The 18538-nt window shown below is 37.8% G+C and overlaps 1 protein-coding gene across 2 annotated transcripts in view; it reads right to left on the reverse strand.

The window, feature by feature from the left end:
- Positions 1-18538, reverse strand: part of TNKS (tankyrase) — a 135857-nt gene that overhangs the window by 85736 nt on the left and 31583 nt on the right. The window lies entirely within an intron of this gene.

Below are 18538 nucleotides of genomic sequence, written 5' to 3' on the forward strand. Positions count from 1 at the left end.
GGCCACATATGGATTATTGTGTTCAGCTCTAGGCCCCTCAGTTCAAGAAGGACAGGGAACTGCTTGAAAGAGTCCAGCATAGAGCCACAAAGATGATTAAGGGAGTGAAACATCTCCCTTGTGAGGAAAGGCTGAGGGAGCTGGGTCTCTTTAGCTTGGAGGAAAGAAGACTGAAGGGCCACCTTGTTAATGGTTATAAATATGTAAAGGCTGAGTGTCAGGAGGACAGAGCCAGGCTCTCCTCAGTGATGTCCAATGATAGCACAAGGGGCAACAGGTGCAAGCTGGAGCACAAGAGGCTCCACATAAACATAAGGAAAAAACTTTTCCACTGTGAGGGTGACAGAGCACTGGAACAGGCTGCCCAGAGAGGTTGTGGAGTCTCCTTCCCTGGAGACATTCAAAATCCACCTGGACAAGTTCCTGTGTGAGCTACTCTAGGTGATCCTGCTCTGGCAGGGGGGTTGGACTAGATGATCTTTTGAGGTCCTTTCCAAACCCTAACAATCTGTGATTCTGTGTGAAGATCTTTCTCCTAGTAATCCTAAAGACCGGAAGGAACGTGGAAATGTCACAATAACAGATAGGAAACTAGATGCTTCCTTGGGATCTCCCACAGAGAAGAGGGAGTAAAGGAACACTTCAGAAGCATACCTGTGAACTTCTAAATTATTATTCTGGCTGTGATGCCAAAAGCCAAGAAGTATATAGCTCCAAAGCCCTTGGAAAATTTTATTGGGGCAGGAAGAATGTCAGGAAATAAAATTTATTTTAGAGTAGTTGCACAGCATGAGATTTGCCATGCCCATTAAATGCAATACTTAACCTCAGTTTTATTTCTTTTGCTCTATATGGAGCAGATGCTTTCTTTAAAGTAGAAAGTGTTACCTTAATTAGCATAAAATGTTGGTTTTCACATTATAGAGGTTTTTGCTTAGATAAATATTAACCACCATCACTGCTGCAATGCCAAGTGAAATCTAGGGATATTTTAAAAATGTTTAAGCGACTTGTAGCTGGCAATACAAAGCAAAATGCACTAAAATTCACAGCAGTCAACTATACCAAAAGTAATAGGTGCGCTTAGTACACACTAACAAATTACTATTACATTATGCATTTATGTCATCTTTGAGGAGCTGAAAAATCACACTACTTGGAATGGCACAGATTTTCTCTTTCATTACAGTTAAACCTCTCAGGAAAATCTTATGAATTACTGCAGAAGTGAGATATTGACATTTTTCAGAGTAGTATATATTTCTTCCAAGGACAGATATGGCTTCAGAAAATAGTATCACCACTCACATTCATGAATAATTCTTTAGTAGGCCCATATCACAAACATTTAGATAACCTTTCATGCCTAACTTCTGCAAGGGCAAAATATTTCCAGAACAGGTAACAATGTGAAAGGGAAAATCCAATACCCCTGTGTTAATAAATATTTCCCAAAAAATAAAAGTAAATTGGGAAAAGTTAAATTGCACAGTTTTAAGCCAGAGGAGGTGTATCAATTTTTAAACTGTCCTCGATGAGGATAAGAATCTATACAAAGATAGTAACTTGTAAATTTAGGCAGTTTCATAGTGAGAAAGAAATTGAACTTTTCATCACATAAACATGAATAAAAAACCAAAGTTGACACAAACATACTGCAGACAAAATTGCATACTGGATAGAAGCAGAAGAACTAATATATTCACACCATGGACTCAGGGGGCATTCTGTTATGTGCAAAGTTAAATACTTGAGGTTTAACTCCCGATGGCTGTATTTCAATTAGCCTGACAGCACTTTATATGTAACACATAGTACACAGCAGATATCAATCTTTACAGCAGAGGCCCATTTTGTGAGCTGAAGTTAACATTGCTTTTACCAAATGTGAGTCTCAACATGGCCAAAAGGAGACTTCATCTAACTAGCTTTCAAGCTGTACGGGGCGCAGGTGTCAAGGTTTTGGTAGCAGGGGGTGCTGCTGCAGTGGCCTCTCTGATGAAGGACCAGGGGTTGCCCTGGGCTGGACACAGCCACTTAGAGCTGGCTTCAACAGATGTGCAGCTGGCCAAAGCTGAGCCCATCAGTGACACTGGTCACTGTGATAACACATTTAAGAAAGGGTAAAAAATGTTTCACAGCAGCTGGGAGAGAGGAGTGAGAAAATGTGTGAGGAACAGTCCTGCAGACAACTAGGTCAGAGAACAAGGAGAGGAAGGGATGCTCCAAGTGCAAGAACAGAGATTCCCCCTGCAGCTCATGGAGGATCATGCCAGAGCAGAAACCCACACTGTAGCTCATGGAGAACCCCACACTGGCAGCAGGTGGATGTGCCCTGAAGGAAGCTGAAGCCCATGGAGGGCACACACAGAAGCAAGTTTTCTGGCAGCTGTGGCCCATGGGGGACCCACACTGAAGCAGTTTTTTTCCCTGAAGGACTGTACCCTGTAGGAAAGACCCACATTAAAGCAGTTCTTGAAGAACTACAGTCTGCGAGAAGGACTCACATTGAAGAAGATCATAAAGAACTACAACCTGTGAGGAGGGAACCCGTGCTGGAGAAGTAAACAAGTTACTTAGGGGATGACTAACAAGTCTTGCCATCAATGTTTTGGATGTCCAGGAAATGTTGAAACAGATAAAGTACATTGTCCCACAGCTCACATGTAAAATGAGCAGAGTGTACTGAACCAGGTTAATAATTCTTCTGAAAAAGGAGCATGCCCAGTTCTTCTGACTTCCTTTTAACTTTAGCATTAATGAATGTCTCAAGAGTTCTCTAACTCAAAGATTAAACAAATGTGAGACTCATTCTTCAAACAACTGTCAATACAAAGAAAAATTTACACATCTGTTAGGGCTGTGTAGGTTTTTGTCAGGTCTACCTATGAGCATCTTTTTATTCTCAAAAAGACTCTGTTCACCGTTTTGACAAGCACCAAAGAATACACTAACTCCTGTACTGCTCAATATCATTATTCAAGGCAATGTGGACTTTTTTGGATTTATCAGAAGACCACCAGCTTCCTAGGCTCAATGTCTCCTTTCTGTTTTCAGAAGCATGGAGAACAGTTAAAGTTACTGGCTTTGTATAAAACAGTATTATTCTGAAATTTCAATATAATAGTGCTGTCTAGTGATTTCAATTAAACCCACCACTACTTTGCTGTAAATAATATGCTTATCACAACATGTATTTCACAAATCTTAGGCAAGCCCTATACTGCTATCTTCAAACTCTTGCCAGGTCTCCCTCCCTCTTCCACATGTCAGCAAGTAAAATGGCCTGCTAAAGGGAAAATGGGCACCTAACTTTTGCAGGCACCTTGTTCAGAAAACATGGTGCATCAAGTAGAAATGCAAAAGGACAACAAACAGAAAGAATGAAGCCTGTGAAAACCATTAAGGCACTGCAAGAAACTGGGGATAGAGCAGGGGGAGAGACCTGATTACATGAACTTTGCTGTCAGTTTGCTGCTTGTATGGACGCAACCAGTCATGTCTTCCAAAGTTTGGGCTTTGCTATTATGATCCAATGCTTGCAACTTTAATTACTCTGGGTGTAACTTTTTAACTACTGACAAGGAGAGCTTGTAGAAACTTGCTTGAAACAACTGTATAAATGATAATTGATCCGAGGTTTTAATAAGGGAAGTTTCAGTTGATTTGTGGAGACAGATTGTTAAATATGTGGGCCAATTAAATACCAATGCCACTGATTTCTACTTATAAAGACTTAAACCAGATTTAACAGAGATGTCATTGCCCTATACTATATCGCAGAACCTAGGGCATTCCTACCACATACCCAAGCTGTCCTAACTCTCAGCCACAGCTATATAAACTGCCATTTCCAAAGGAATAAGCTCGGGGATATGAAAATAATTTCCTAATGTAGTGTTAAAAGGAGACAGTTAAAAACAACTTGCTCATTAACACAGTCCTCTTCAATCATCAATATATCTATACATGCATAGAAGCAAGGCAAATCAGAAGAGGAAAGAACTTAACTCACAAGCTCTCTTCCATGGCCTCAAAATGAGTAAGCATTTTGTGCTCCTTTCTATCTACTTGATAAATGTGAGTGGGTTGATTTTATAGAACAGCTCTTGTCCACTGAGATAGGTTGTGTTTCTTGCTGCTAATCTAGGCCCTAACTCTGCAACTTGTTTCTTGTGATGAACCCTCAAACACCACATTTAGCTGACCTAATCACAGAATTTTGCAGTCACAAATCATCTCCCAAGTCATTTGAAAGGACTAATACATGCAACAATGAAAAATACATGAGTCATGTATAGCCTAATAAGTTCTTAAAATTATGGAAACATTTTTATCACCCAAAGCAGCAGGAACAGTGAAGTCTGGAATAAAGCAGCAGAGAACTAAGCTTATTATCCATAAAGAGGGAAGCCTAATCTTAAAACATTTCAGACTAATAAAATATCAGGACACAGCTTGCTTTTACTATAAAAAGGAAATTATTAGACTATGGGAAATCACAACAGAGGATAAATCCTCTGAGTTTTGGGCCTGTAAGCAATTCCTTGGAAAAGTAATATTACACCAATACCTATATATAATATCTATAACATATCTGTAACAAGTCTCAGCTACATGGTCTCTAAATTACCACTGAAAGCTATTGTTCTACTCTGAACAAAAATGTAGCTACCTTTATAGAGCAGTAGCAGAAAAAGGACTGGAAAACAAAAATAGGTAACTATTTATGAAAGCTAGTTAACAGGATAGACCACATTCCTACATTATGGTATACTGCTTTTTTCATTCTGATTCTCTAAGGGTTGCCACATAATTGAGTACGATTTATCAATGCATTTCCAAAGTACCAAAAGAGTTTTACTTTATTTATATTATAGTTTGCCAGATGCATGAAAAATCTCCATTAATAATATGGTACCAATTCAAGTCTTGGTGCAAGATTGACAATAGATTAACTATTATGTTAAAATTAGAAACCTTTCCACAGCACCAACCAAGCACTTAGTCATAAAGTTCTTTTTAAGCATAAGAACGATCCCATTGCTCTACAGGGGAAAGTTATAAAACATATGATTAAATGCAAGTAAATTAGGTAGAAATCACAAAGAAAAACGTAATTTCAAAAAAACTCCAAAGCATATTGGCAAAAAACAGGCTTGTTGAAGGCTGAATCTTTGTTGCCAGTTTCTCTTTCATGTATGAAAGAAGTAAAGAAAGACCACAGCTCATGCCTTTTGAAAAGCACAGATGACTTCCTACCTTGCCATGAGGTCATGCTTTTCAAAATCACCTCCAAAATTATTACATAGAGGTTTAGCATAAGTCTTGCCATCAAGTTAATTTTTGCTGACAGTCTGATAAAGAAGCATGCACAAATGACAAGTTCAACTTAATTTCAGAGAATATTCCTGTAGCCCCTGAGTTTCCATATAGTACATCCACAAGAGACTAACAATAGCCCTGACACCTAGCAAAATCCTTTTCCTCCCCTATCCTCAGAAAAGCAGCACAAAACAAAATAAAAAAAGCCACAACTGGTCTCATCAGTTGGGCTCTGGGTGAACAGTAAGTGTGGGAATAAACAGACCACATAGAAAAATCACCTCTGGTGATGAAATTAGAAGAAAAAAAAATAACTGAACTCTAGGAAGAAAAAGCAACAATGTTCATTTCTACAAAAGGGGACCAAAGACAGATGCAGGAAATTATAAAAGGATATTGTTTTGTGTCTCCCTCGTGCTGCATGCAGTAAAAGCAAGTCAACATACAAAGATTTCCAATGCTTATTGCATGCCCTTGGATTATCAGAGGTTCCTGCCAATGCAGCCTGAAGAACCAGACTCCCAAAGTGGAAGACTGCACTGCAGTGACTGCAGGAAGCTGTGGGAGAAAGCTAAAGAGGAAAGAGATCCCATGTTAATCCCAGAACTAAAGGTGTTGGAACTGCAAGACCCCATTTCTACAGATAGCACCAAAACAGACAACTTGTAGCCCCGAACTATGTAGAACAGACATACAAAGAGAGCTGAGTCACACAGATGCAGGAGATTTGAAGAACAAGTCCTGCCTTTTTATACCTGAACACAACAGTTTCATAGGTAGCCATCAGGGATAGTGCTCACAAAGTTATGAAAACTCAACCATCACATTAAAGACATGCTCTCTACAGCTCAGAAATTTTAACTTAAATTTCTAAAGAGAAATCCCCCTTCTGTGTTCCTTTGTCCATGAAGACAATAAAAATAGAAAATGCAAAATAATGGGTCTGCCTACTTATTACACTGATGGGAAATACTGCTTTGATCTGCATTATTCCTTTATACCCACATATTATGCTTCTCCTAAAATCAATGCAAGCAGGAAAAAATAATGAGTAACTTGCTTTATTTTGTAAAAGCTGAAACAAGGCTTTGCTTCTCTTAAAATCAATTATGCTTCTCCTAAAATCAATGCATGCAGGAAAAAATAATGAGTAACTTGCTTTATTTTGTAAAAGCTGAAACAAGGCTATGTCTACTCAAAAGATGCAGCCACTATTACCCCAAAAGCAGAACAGCACCCAGTGAGACCTTCATTGGAAATTCTCTCCAGAGATGTTGAACACTGTGACCCTGCTTTAGGAAGCAACATTTACATGTCTGAATAAGCCCAGTTTAACCCCAGATCTTTCCTAGATCACAACTAGAGTGCTTAGCATCTGGCAGAAGTGAGCCCTAAGGACATATGCAAGGAGAAATTAGCAATTCCAATTTAAATGCTAATACTTACTCTCTCCAGTGAATATTAAAGTATAACAAGTGATCCCTCCCCACACAGAAGCAGCCTTAATTGTTATTTAATGATCACAACAAATAGTTAGAAAGCATAAAATGAAGCTAATAAATCTTCTGTTGAGCACAGAATTTTCAAAAAAACCAAAAGTATTCCAAGTTTTCAAAAATGGTTCAGTCTGATTTTCTTCATCTTAGACTAAATCTTCCATGTTCTTCAGTCACAGATCCAGATATTATCATCACATAATTAAATTTAAAAACTGAAACATCCAGCCACTTGAACAAATGTTTTTAAGATGTATTTTTTTTTTTAGTGCTACCTAAACTATCTAAAATACATAATATTCTAAGAAATCCAAATTAAAGCATGAACACTATTCACCACAGAATCTGTTTGCATTCTAATAATAAATTAAGAAATAAGACAAACGCTAGGGAAGTAGTTTATCACCTTTCATACTCAGGTCTCCTGGGAGAATATAAATACAGTTTGGTTTGAGTTTCAGCATATGTCAGCTACATTGTAAGTTAAGGAAAACTGATTATTATTTTGGTTTAAAAATTAATAAAGTATTTAATAATTGCTTAAAAAATAGTAATCAAGACTGGGGCTTTTTTCCCTAGAAAAAGGAAAGATGAAACAAACAAGCTCATGAGACTCTAAACCCTGAGACCTCTGAATCTTAGTAGCCAATACTTAAATTATTTGTGATCACTTGAATGAATTAGACACCATGGCAATGGCTAGTTTAGTAGCAACTTTAGTCTATTCAGAAACTTATAACAATAAACAATCCATTCACATTCTTGCAACTATCATTCAAGAAGCATCCATTCTGGAAGCCCCTTCATGCACTAGTGGAAAACACCACTTCTGACAGTAACTTAGATTATGTAAAAATGACAATTACTACCTAACACATAAGAACTGTGTCATTTTTGTTGATAACAAACATACATGTGTATGTGCATGCATGCATAAGAATGAAAATGCTTCCCACACACCACCCCCCCCAAGTATAAAACAACAAACTTAATCCAGAATTAAAAAGCATGTGCAAATACAACAGAAGCAATGCAGTTCTATTTCTATCTTACATGCAGTATACATTCTAAATAGAGATGTAAGCAACAAGCCTCCACATTCAGATGCCAAATGGTGCTATAGCCAACTTGTAGAGGGATGTCCGGAATAATTCTAGAAAGAATATTATAGGCTCATACTAGTCTTTGCAACCTGTCCAGTGAAGAAGAGGTTAGAGGTATTTAGTTTAGGTTATTATTATTAGGTTAGCTTCTGCCCCTTCTCTCCTCAATATACTGTCCCTTCAACAGAGCAAGTCAAGTGGATGGCCACGGTGTTTGGACATTGGGCTTGTGTTAAGGCACAGAAGATGAGCCATATCACACCTGTGGCACTTGCCCAGTTCATACAGGCCATTTGAAACAATGGTGTAGGTTACATGATACTAAGTATAAGCTTCTTATATCTCCTCATTCACCTCTGAGAAGTTTTGCACAGCATGACAACAAACTAACCTGTGGCCACATGAAATGTAAACTGCAACTAAGCCTGCTGAATCAAATAATCTTATCAAATAAGTCAGGTCAATTCCATTTCCATTACATATTTCTACAATTATAAAAATCCCCCACGCCCTGAAATTAATTTTGAAATACTTGAAGGTAGGTGGTCCAAGCGAGGAAGTACATCAAAGCAAAACAGGCTGCATCCAAGAAATATGACTCTCTTTAACATATTAATCATAAACCGAGCTGGTAGCAATTCTGATAGCTGCTAGGAAACTAAAGGTTACTTAACAATTATGATTTAAATACTAGTTTCCATTGTAATTCTGCCAACTTCACATCCTTCAGGCTGAAATTCTTCTTGCTTATCTCAATCTAATTTTTAAAATTATACTAAAAATTGCAATTTACAAGACAAAGAGTGTGTGTGCTGTCCACAAAACTCATATAACACTGAGTATTTGAACAAAACATAGAACCTCTTTGAACTTCGAGAAGAAATTTTAACTAATTCAGAGTAGAGAACTGAACTGTGACAGAACATTACCCAAAGTTAGAAGAAATGCATAGTAGGGCCAATTGGAAAATCCAAGCCCATCTGTCTAAACTGTTGCTGAAGACTGCAGTTTGAATTAGACAGATCAGGGCAAAAGTGAGAAGACACCTAGACAAATGAGAGACAGGAGTAAAGGAGAATACAGGGCAAAGTCTAAAAAAGGTGATGCTAAAAAGCTCTGTTTATTAAAACACATTCCCCTCCAATATCTGGTTGACTTGCCACACACACTAAACTCAACTTGCAGATATGTGCATTCTACTGTGATCACACCACACTTTCCCCCTCACAGAATCCCTCAATCACTCTCTACAAAACAATGGCCAATATTCAGTATATGAATAAGGACAGCACAACAAACTATATCTTATCTGCAGGACACCTGCTTTATTTGTTGCATAAATGGGAAAGCACATAGAACAACTGGAAGCCACAAATGCAGCAGCGGAGTCCAGCACACATCCCTGTTCAGTTTATGATGGAGCATCCTAGGGATGGAGCTGCAAATAAACCCACAAAGGACTGTCACAACCCTAAGCATAAAATGTCTGATCTAAGGAAGAATTTTCAAATACATTGTTAAAAATTTATTTCCTACTAATGAGAACAAATCAAAATCTTAAACCTTAGGTTAATAAATACACAGGGACTTCAGAACGATCACAACAGTTTACAAAGAAATAAAAGTTACACAAGCAAGAGGTGAAGACATTTCTAAATACATTTGTACACAAATTATTTTATACATTTAATTCCTCGTAAGGAAACAATGGAAGCAAAAAGCTATTTTATTCTCCTTTCTAAACACGGCCCTAAAAACATACGATCATTTCCATTAACAAAATGTAACCAAGAAATCAAAGTCCCTTTGAATTTAAGGAGTATTAACTACTTTTTGAAGTCTTATCATCGAACTTTAATTACATTTAACATCTGTAGTGAAATTAACAGGGACAAAAAAAAAAAATCTTCTGACCCACTCAGGTGTCCTGCAACACAGAAAACTCAGGACACACCCCATTCCTGGCACTCAGCAAGGCAGGAGCACTTCTCTGCTGGTAAGAACAAGCCCACTCTCACCAGAGTAAAACTGGTGCAGCAGCTTTACAGAAAGAGTGCCCAACATAGCCACAGCACTCCACAGCAATGTGACCAAACCAAGAGCTTTAGAAAGGACTTACTTTTTCACCTCGAAATAACTGGAAGAAATCTTCCCCTAGGCTGATATATCCCTACCAATCAAAATCTGGGCACTTAATGCTTTCAAAGGAATTAATTTTCCTAGCTCAAGAAAAGAAGAATATAATTCATACCAGAAATTAACTGGGAATATGTAGGTGAGGGGAGGAAAAGAAGAATGGGACAGAGTCATGAAGTGAGTCAGGCAGAGGAGCTAAAGAGATAGATCATGGATTCTAGATGAAGAACTTAGAAGACAACCAGGATTAGGAGCCAGAAGGGAAAAAAACCCACAACACACCAACACAAAAACAACAAAAAAAACCCCAAAACACCTACAGGCCTATTAAGAAGCAGGGTAAAGGATGGACATCTCAAGTAAGGGGTGCACACATGTGAATGTGTTGGCCAGAAATGGAGATGAGTACAAGCACCTTAAGAAGGACAAACCTGGGTCCTGGAAACAGGACCAGAAGTTGGATAGTGTTGAACAGAGTAGATAAGACTACTGCAAGAACCAGCTGCATGAACCAGAATAATCAAGTTTAGAAAGAATGGGGAAAACAGCCTATTACTACTATCACACACTTCCTTTTCTGATAGTGCTTCCTTTCTGGAAGGCAGCAAAGTAATGCATGGGCCACTTCAAACCTGGTGCTTTACAGCAGGAAGCAATGGATCTTTACTCAGTTGCAAACAGAGATGAACTAGAACAGCAAAAAGCTGCTGCGCTTCAGCATGTTAGAATGGCAGTCTAGACAATGCGGAAAAACTGCTCAGAATCTAGAAAATCCAGCTTCCAAAAGAAGTACTTGGCTGCCTTAGCCACACATGCAACTTTTTTTATCCCCTCATGTTGCACCATTCACTCTTGCTTTCCATTTTTGCAGCAAATGAAGCAGGAACCATATGGACAACACTGTATGGTCTTGATTCCTCCCCAGTGCACAGCCAGTTGTCTGCTGTAAGAACCAGTGGGGAACAGTCTCATAAGCAGAGTCTGTCTCCTAATACGTGCATAAAAAGCTAAAATCAAGATTATCTGCCTCTCTCACTTCCTTTTTTCCTTACATAGCATTCATACTCTTTCAGATTCATATATTTAGCCTGGAAAAAATAGTCTTAATTGCTTTGCCTGCACTTTCACAGACTCCAGATTTCACAGTGGTTCATTGCTTTCAAATTTAAATGTGGCTTTATTTTCAGAATAAAACCATCCAAATATGAAAGACTGCTCTTGAAGTTACAGTACAAGATTTGCAGGATTTCCCAGCTAGCTAAATTTTTTTTCAATACATTTCCATGCTTGCATACAGACTAGATTACAGACCAGAATCAAATATAATCCACAAAAACAACATTACAGTAGTTACAACTGCAGTATGGCTAGCCTACTTAACAACAGAACCAAACAAGTGAGAGGTTATATCATACAGCTTCCTGAATTCACTTATTTCTTGCCACTGCTTTCTCACTTACTACTGCATGCATTACACAGTGTGAAAAGGACTTCCAGAACAGCTATCCATGCCCAGTGGAAAAATGCAGTAGAGAACAAAGTAGTATTTGGTCTCAGAACCTGCAGAAGTTGCTATTAATAATATCTGTTGTACATTTCCTGTTAAGAAAAAAAAAAAAAAAAAAACAACCAAACAAAAACCCCAAAGAAATAAAGCAAACAAAAAGTCCCAAACAACAACAAAAAACCCTAAAAAAAAAAAACCAAACAAAAACAAAAAAAGAAAGACCCAAAAAATCACCACAAACCCAAAAACCTTAACATCAAACAAAATAACCTAATCAACATTTAGAGAAGAAAAAAATCAGTAAAGATGGTACAGTTTTCAGGGCAAAAACACAAGATGATGAGTTCTCTGATGCACTATGGAAATAGAATTGCTTCTGACACATTTCTGCAATTATCTCTCCTAGGACACGGAAAATACATTTTAGGCTCTTTACTTAGAAGGTTTTGAGATCTTTGTTATTCTTTCCACCTGAATAACAACAAATCTTAGGAAGAAAAGTTTCATTTGAATTTGATGCTGTTAAATTTCAGTCTTTAGTATAGGCTAAATAAATTTCTGTAAGCTCTGAAAGCTTTCAAAGCATCCAGAACTCTATACAATAGCAGAGCTGGGAATCAGAGAACTGAAAGACTGAACTTAAGTGCTTAATGAAAAGCTTTGAAAGGATAATTTGTTCCTTTGACAAGTTAAAAGTTTGACTCTATTCAGAGAGTTCTTACTAAATATTTCTAAATGGATATTACAGTAAAAAGGAAAGCTGAAAGAATGAAAAACCTGGCAAAAGGGATGGTGTAAATCAAACCCACACTTTTCATAAAAGTACCAATCCTGAATCCTGCAATACCCCTTCCTATTTTATCACCTATGCAACAGACTATAGGCTTAATGCCTAAATTAAGGATACCAACAAGTTATCTGATCTGGCAGCCAGCCACATTTCAATGCAGCCATTTCAAGACATACTACTAAGTTTAAATCCAAAGATGAGGATGATAGTGCTGGTCTCTATAACAGCAGGTAGGGAGAAAGAGAAGCTCTCATTATCCTAAAACTAAACCCCATGAAACAAGAGCATCCAGAGTTTAATAGAATAGAATCACAGAATCATCCTGGTTGGAAGGGACCTTGAAGATCATCAAGTCCAACCATAACCGAAATCCCCCTACCATAACCGTTCAGTGCTTAAGTTGCACAGTAAAGCATGGAAATGGAAAACATAGGCAGCCGAACAGACATACTGGCTGACAGAAGAGATTAAAGAAATTATGTAGCCATGGAATCAGAATCAAAGTACTTTCAAGGATCAGACACTGAAAAGCAAGGGTAACTTATATACCTCATCATAAAACACACTGGAACTTGTGTTAAATAATCTACCACATTGAAGGAAACATTTATTCAGTTGCCAGGACTAACTGAAGAAATTAGAAAGACCTATGACAAACTAAGGGAATGTGCAATAAAATTAGTAGACCAAAGTAGTACTGACAAATAAAACAATAAACACTGTGTGCATAATACAAATAATCTGGAACTATACTGGAATCTAAGCCACAAACTTAAGAATTCAGAATTCCTTTAGAAGCTCCCAAAAAACATTTAGCTCTTCTGCAATTACAGACTGCAAAAAACAAACTTAGCCTCAATAAAACCTGGAAGAAAAAAATGCCATAAAAGCTATTAAATCATCACTACAGATGTTATAACTGGATGTTATACCAGAGCACAGTGCTCAAATACAGATATGCCATCTTGAAAGAATAACGCAGTGCTGGAAAGCAGAAAGAGAATTGGTGATACTGGTAGTGACAATGAAGAAAAACTTCATTTTCACTCAAGTGAAACTTTGTATGTAGACAGCTCAAAGAACAAGGACTGCTCTGTTCTTGGAGTGGAAACACAACAGAAGTCCAAAGTATGGCATGAGGACTGTTATCTTCCTCTCTCTTCTTAATATGGAAACAAGGCGTTCTGAGATGTGATCATGCCACCACTGAGAAAGGAAGGCACTTCACTCCTGGTCTCTCAAGTGAGCAACACATTTCCTTCAAAGAGGAATGAGGTTCTCAAATGAGGTTCTTAAAAATTATATATTTACAAATAAACAAGATAGTCACAATTATAATATTCTCTAAAAACAGGAGACAAGATTTACATATCCATATAGTTAGAGCTCCTAGATGAGGGCCACACAAAACACTGGATGAGCAATGCCCCAGCATTCCCAAAGGAAAGGTAGTATTCCTTGTAATTCTCCAGAGAGTAGATGCAAAGTTATCTATGGAATACACAGATTTCAAACATAAAAGCATTACAGGCACCCACACCAGTGAACTAGAGCAGATGGTTTGTTTCCTCCCAAGAAGGCCTTGTTAAAAATTATGAGAATAAGTCCACCTGAATGCTACATAAATAATAAAAAACCTCCACACATTCAAAGCACAAACAAGTGCTGAAAAAGGCCCTTGAGATCTCCTGCTGTAAAATGTATGCCAACAGCCTGTATTAAATAAGGTGTAAGTTTCTGCAGGGTAAAGTTATTCCTCAACTACTGGATTTTTTCCAGTTCACTCTAAGGCAGCAGACCCCAGTCTTTCATCATCAGAAAGGACAATGACCCAGATAAAAGGATGGCCCAAACCATTCTAGCAGCACCTGCCTTCCTTACCATTAAAATGCTTCTCCTTCTACACTAACATTTATTGTTCTGTTTCTTAAAGACAGAAGCTGCACCTTGTCCACATGATCTGATTTCAGAGTACACTATATAAGAATTATATTGATAAAAGGAAGAGGAGGAAGTTGGCATCTACCAAAAGGAAGTGCTAGTGCCTATCCAGAATGCCTTCAGAGTGCACAAAAGGAAACACCACCAACCCAGAAGGAGAGCGTTTGGGATTTCAGACTATCAAGCTGTAAAGGTGACACAGTTAAAATAAAACTAGCCCAAACTAAAATAGTTTCTTCTCTTCCTGCTAATTTTAAAATGGCTGAGTCGTACATAGGACCCATTTTCCATTCTCTGAAGTTCAGTAAACTTTCTGCACTGAAATAGCAGATTTTTCCCTTCCCTGCAGGCAAATTACGCATAGATGGCAGCTCACTCTAAAAGAAAAAAAGGCAAATATATGTCAATAAATGGACTATGCTCCCAACTTAAATTAAAAATTGACATGATGAACAGGTGAAAATGTGAATTCTCATTAACACTTCTGGTTTAGCCCAACTGTACTTACACTCATCAAGTTGTCCTTCACATCCAAAAAACACAAGTGAGAAATGCTCAATAGGACCTAAGCACTTTGCAAAAGACATTGTTCCCATGGTAGGCAGGAAGATGATAGTCTTGTTTAACTTTGAAAACAGATTCTATTAACAAACAAGACATTATTTTATACCCAGGAAATCTTCCTTAAATCTGAAGATGCATCAGTTTCCAAACTTTTTCATTTTGGCCTGTTTCAAGGGGGTAAGCCTTGAAACCAACCAAAACCAACCCTGCAAAACAGCAGCATGGAGACAAGAATGTATTGTCCAACCAAAGTGCCTTCGGCTCCTGTTAACAGCAGGAACAGCCATTCGCACAGAGAAAACATTTCCACATGGCAGATACAGGGAAGTGGCAAAAAGCATCGTTGTGTGAAACATCAAAATAAATCATTCACATAAACCAGTAACAATACTGTTGGCTCTTCATACTGTACAGGAAAGCTATAAAGGATATTAAATGTTTAAGGAGGCAATATGGAGGGTAAGAGAATAATGAAGACTAATATGACTTGCAGTGCAAAAGCTCCCAATGGTCCTGTTCTGGATGGGCATCCCACAGTGCTATGTATGGCAACAAAGATGAGTCCTCATCTCACAAACCACACACCCAAAGGCAATGAAACTAAAATAAAATTAACTAGGATATTAATCTGATGCGTGTAACAGATTTGTTTTTTAGATGCAATATGTTTTTGGAGTCTTTATTACCACTTCAGTCTACAGAAAAATGAGGATTACGATCTTTTTCTGACAACCTGATTCAGAAACAATAAGGGCTGCTAAGGAAGAAGATACAAAAAATATTCATACTCTCAGTCATGAAGGCTTTGGCTCACACAAATGCTTCTTATCCTGTAGGAGGGGAAAGACTGCCTTCTTGTTTAAGAGTAAAAAGCAGATTCCCCAGTTATATAACCTTTGTAATTATTTTTTATTATTATTTTTATTTTAAAAGAAGCTGGAGCTGTTTAATTTCTATAAAATTCACTTTAATTTACAAAGAAATTTTCCAAGTCAATTTCCATCAAAATATTAACCTTTCATTTGCATTATGTATCCTTTATAAAACACACATTTTAAGAGAGTGCTGCAATAAAATGGCTGGAAAACATCCCAGAAACTACTACATTATATATCCTTTCTAATTCAGGAGAAAGATACTGTACATTACTCTAGACTCGAAGACAGAAAAGAACAAATCATTATGGGTTCAGCATTAGCTGTCAGAACACCAGAAATGCTTTTTGTGCAGCAGGAATGTCCCTTTTTAAACATATACAGAATCCTCCGTCAAACTGAAAAGACTTAATCAATTACCAACAAGTTTTCCTGTTCACTTTTGCCAGGATGGAGGTCAAAGAGAGATTATAATCACAGTTAATTCACAAAGCTGTTAATGTCAATTATGAATGTATGCAAATATTTGGTAAAAAAAGTAGTAAATGGAACCTTGTTCTCCAACATTCAATGCAGCAGCGATATGGGAAAGTCTGTTATGGTCATAGACACTGGTAGAAAAAGGAACCCAAGATAAGAACAGTCTTGAAATGCATGCATAGCATTTAAAGATACAAATGCAGTAACAATTACAGATTATTGATTGAAAAACTGATCTTTCAGAATCACTCAATTTTTAGAAGCTCTAAATATGAGTTTTTCTAAAATCCCACCATTTAACACTAAACACTGAAAATTAAGTTAATACCTCCTACTCATCTTCAATCCAGTAATACCTTTAAGGCCTGATGCATCTAATTGCAAAGCATTCCTGTAGCTAAAGATTATCCCAAGCTAGATAGATAATAAGAAATCCCTTAAGCCTGCTTCTTGCAGAGGGATGAAGAAAGACCTGAAGGTAACATAAGGAAAATGCACAAGAAAGCAGCAGCCTAACAGACACTAGAAAGCAGGGCAGCATCCAGAAAAATTAAGCTCTTAATAGAAAGCTTCCGTTTAAATCGCATCCAGTGTCAGCTTTTTCAGTTAATGTGAACCGTACAGCAGCTAAAGCCTGAATCAAAGCCTGTTTACACAGCTTGGAGCTCAGGTGCACAGCACAGAGCCCCCACGTAGCCAAGAGCCACCTTGAGGACAAAACTGATAAAACCAAATTCTCATTTTCTTGCCAGGAAGAATAAATACAGCCAAAAATTACCTCTTTTTATGAACAGTAAAACACCAAAATATCAGTAGAAGCAGCCCTGCGCATGTGTGTTCACATGCAAAACCTGGTAATATCCACTGTTTGCAGAAGCTTGCAGCCACGGGAGGCTTGTGTGCGAGGCATTAGGGGTGAGGGCAGGGACACAGAGCGCTTGCTGCACTCGACAGGACACTCTCAGAGCGCTGCTTCTAATCCATCTCCACTTGTTTACCTTGCCCTCTCCATTGCCTAAAGCACAAGATGGTGATCAGCGAGCTGAGCTCAGTGAACTCAGCGAAGCAGATGTGAAGTCAGCATCACAGAGCTTCCTAGGTCTTCTGCTATCCCCTGCAGTTATCTTGAGCATAGCCCAAAGAGCAGCTCGGAGCCTGGAATCCTCAAACTGTACATATACCAAGTGCCTCACAACTAAATACCAAATACCCGTTAATGCCTTTGAGGTACCTTGACTCCCTGGTGCCCTTTCTGTCCTCAGCATCTGTACAACTGTACCTATTAACAGTCAAAAGTCAGATTAACCTGCTCAGTACAGCTAACATTAGTGTTAACACTGTAGGAATGTGTTTAAATTTGACACTGAGTAATTAAACTAAATCATACATACTTAAAGTGCATTGTTCCAAAGGCACTCTCAAATCACTGCAGAGCTGTAGATAATTATGTATAACAGTCAGTGCACTGGAAAAAGAAGACGAGGAAATGTTCCTGACAAAGTGAAAGGAGCTGCTGTGCTCTGAACGTAATCTGAAGAAAGAATATGGGTGTTCCATACCACATAACCTATAAATTAAGCTGTCAATAAAAAGAGAGAGAGACTAGGGAAAACAAAGGTGAAAGAAGAAAAATCGCTATTTCTTCAAATAAAGCTCAGCTGCTGAATCCCTCTCCGTAAACCTAATTGTATATATTTTAAAATCCAATAATACTTTGTTCTAAACATTATTTCCTAGATGTCAAAATCAGCACAGAGGACCATATATTTCTCAATACAGATTTGACAGGCCTTGATTTGATTATACCTACAGATTTTATTACACCTTTAATGCTTACTGGTATGCTACAACAGTTAATTAAAATAAAATAAACAACAAAGCTATGTAAAAATAAAGTTGTACCTGTAGTATATTTTAATGAAACTTATAGTTTGGCAGCTAATAGCCTCTAAAGAGGAAAGAAATCGATGGGTGAGAAAGTTCTACCTATAAAACTAATAATGAAGAGGAAGGAAAGGGCAGCAAGCGAATCTGCAGCAAAACATAATGCAAGTATTGATCTCTGCAATTGGTGGCAGAGTGTCTTTCAGATCACAGGTACTTTTACAGTTATACAAACGTCCTTGCTTGCTCAACAGTGAAGGTCTTAAAACAATTGACCTGATTTTTTTCTTTTTTTGCAGGGGTTGGAGGCTCTTATTCAATCTATATACTGGGTAGCAATTAAACAGAAAACCACAGAAACACAGTGAATAATGAACGCCATTATAACAGAAAATTACAGCATTAGCACACATAGAATAAGCAAATCTATAGCAGCA

This window comes from Apus apus, chromosome 4, assembly GCF_020740795.1.
Source record: "Apus apus isolate bApuApu2 chromosome 4, bApuApu2.pri.cur, whole genome shotgun sequence".
Taxonomy (NCBI): Eukaryota; Metazoa; Chordata; class Aves; order Apodiformes; family Apodidae; genus Apus; species Apus apus.